Genomic DNA, 3036 nt, shown 5'->3' on the forward strand with positions numbered 1-3036 from the left:
AACTTTTGTTCTATCTTTAACAGTCTACAAGATGGGTCCTAGGGAACCTATTTGAATAAAAAAAGATTGCGTTTAATGGTTCCCCAGCTTTAGTGACCAAATGATCAAAAATTTCAATTTTTTAAGGCTTGGGACTTTTTAATTATACGAGATATCGAAAAATTTGTATATTTTTGTGGAATCTACATGACAACAAAATTTTACATTAATTATTTTTTCCTGAAAATAACAAAATCGATAGCGTAAATTCAAAAAATACGAAAATGCAAAATAGGGAATGTAACTTCTATGGAATAATTTGTATAGTAAATAAACGTCAATAAAATAAATTATATTATTTAAATTTAATATTGTCGTTTTATTTAATTTCTCCAATAATTTATAATTCCTGTGTTTATAATTACATAGCGTGATAGTGCTACAATTTATATATATATATAACTAACAAAACAATTTAATATTATTACCTACTTTTATATGTAAAAAAAAAAAAAAACACATTAAGGTAATTCTCACGTTAAACCATTTTTCTATAGATATCTTTCAGTTTTTTTTTACAATTTTAGTGATAAAGTTATTAAGTAACTAACAGATACCCGCTTGCTTTGCTGGGCAATTTCTCCTTTTTAAAACAAAGACTATCACCTTAGTCCTCACTTAAATCCTCCTTTTTGTTCACAATTTTGTAACTTTCGCTGACATTGTAACTTTCTATAGGTCCAATCTTTAAAATGATACTTTAAATTATACTTTTTGGATCAAAATTATCCCATCCACTGATTTTCATCAAATTCCAAAACAAAAATTTTTTTCCTATTTTCTCGATTTTTTCAAAAGGTACCCTTAAAATCGAGAAATTTTTTATCTTTAATTTCGATAAAACTCAGTATATAAGGTAATTTTGACCCAAAAAGTACAAAAATCGGGTGCATTTGATGACTGGTCGAATAGTTTTTGAGATACGGACTAAAATCGATCCAAATATTGCCATATCCCAGAAACTCTACATCCAATCATTAAATTAACCTGATTTTAATACTTTTTGGGTCAAGATTACCCCATTCACCAAGTTTCATCAAATTTTCAAACACAAATTTTTTTTGCGTTTTTCTCGATTTTTTTGAAGGGGTTCCCCCTTAAAAAAAATTCCAAAAAATCAAGAAATCTTTTTTATTTCCAATTTCGATAAAGCTCAGTATATAAGGTAGTTTTGACGTCAAATACTATGCCCGAAATTTAATATCTGTCTACTTAGTAGTTTTAAACCATCCGTTTTCTTGGCCGATTTTAACTTTAATATTTCTTTTTGTACGCTTTTTAACGGCATCTTCATATTTGGTTAGAAAGACAAAAAAATCCATCGATATTATACATAGGTCAAGCAAAACTATGTTCGGACAAAAGTGTATATAATAAAAAATAAAATATAAAAAATTAGTTGCATATTTTAATTATATAAATGTTTAAAATATATTATTACAAAATCGATTTAAAATTATCGTTATTATCATATAAAATAATCAGTAAGCAAATAAATTACCTATTTTAACCTTTTTAAAAATAAAAATAATAAATGACACTTTTAAATAAAATATTCACTGCTTATTTAGAAACATATCTTTACGTAAAAAATCGTGAGCTATTAAAAAAAAAAAATTCTAATAAAATTTATAAATCTAGTAAAATTAATTGAATCGATAATGACAAATTCAAATAATAGTTTAATTAAATCATTAAAACCAATACAAAAAATATTAAATTTATTTCATTTAACAGGTTTATCACATAAAAATAAATTTATAAAATTTTTACATTCATTTATTATAATTTTAGTTTTTTCGATAATAACAGTTTGGTGTATTTTAGGCCGAAAATCGATTGAACGTTATTCATCAGTAAAATTTATTGTTATTGATACATTAGATTTATTATCGTATTACTTTATGGTTGTAATTCAAATTATAATTATAAATTATAAATATGATAAAAATATTTTAAAAATTATTGAAAATATACAATTAATTGATAAACATTTAATTTTTAATTTAGATAAATATTATAAAGATTTTCAAAATCGATGTAAATTTAATATGTGGATGTTTCATATTATTTATTTTATTTTAATAAGTTATACTATGTTTGTTTATATTAAAGTAGTTTCGTTTGATGTTGCAAAATATTATTTTAGTGATGGTATTTTAACTTATATTGTATCAATGAATTTAATATATTTTTTCGATTTTATGCAAATAATTAAGTATCGATTTCGAGATGTTAACGAGATGTTAAAAAAGACAATAGTAGAGAATGCGTTAGTAACACAAAAACAAAAAAATCCAAAAGTTAATTATTTGTCGTATCAAGTACACTGTTATGTTACAGTAAATAAAAGTATGTTAATACAAGTGAAATTTACTAAATTAATAAAATCCCCGACATATTTTTGGTCTCGGAACCCTAAACTCGGATTTGAAAAATATCTAAGAACACTCTCGATTAAATTACCGTTTTCCTTAAAGCCTTTTCCGAACTGAGTCGATTTGGACGGTCATCGCCAATTTTGGACGATCATCGCCGATAGAAAGATTCATAAAGACAATTACCTCCAAATTTCAAAAGAATCGGTCGAGTAGAACTTGAGATATCGTGTAGCCACCTCGAAAAATATATTTTCAAGAAAAACGCGTTTTAAGTTTGATAGACAATTCGGGCAGTAACTCGGATATTAATATTACTCACTTTGAATTAGTCTGCGATCTCAGATACATAAGAAGGCCCAATTACTTCCACTTCATAGGAGAATATCTTGCCAAGTTATATCTGCTAACCGAGCTGTTTTGCCTTCTTTTGAAGCAGCAGAAGCTCGTTGTTCAAAGAGATCAATTCGATCTTTGTTACCAGAAAAATCCACTATATCTACGAAAATAATTCGAATTTTGAAAAATCCGTTTAAGGACATTTTCTTAAGAAACTAACGTTTCAGAATATACAAAAATCGAATTTCTTGACCAGAATACTGCCTTTATAAAAATTTCA

This window comes from Chrysoperla carnea, chromosome 1 (assembly GCF_905475395.1).
Source record: "Chrysoperla carnea chromosome 1, inChrCarn1.1, whole genome shotgun sequence".
In the NCBI taxonomy this organism is placed as follows: domain Eukaryota; kingdom Metazoa; phylum Arthropoda; class Insecta; order Neuroptera; family Chrysopidae; genus Chrysoperla; species Chrysoperla carnea.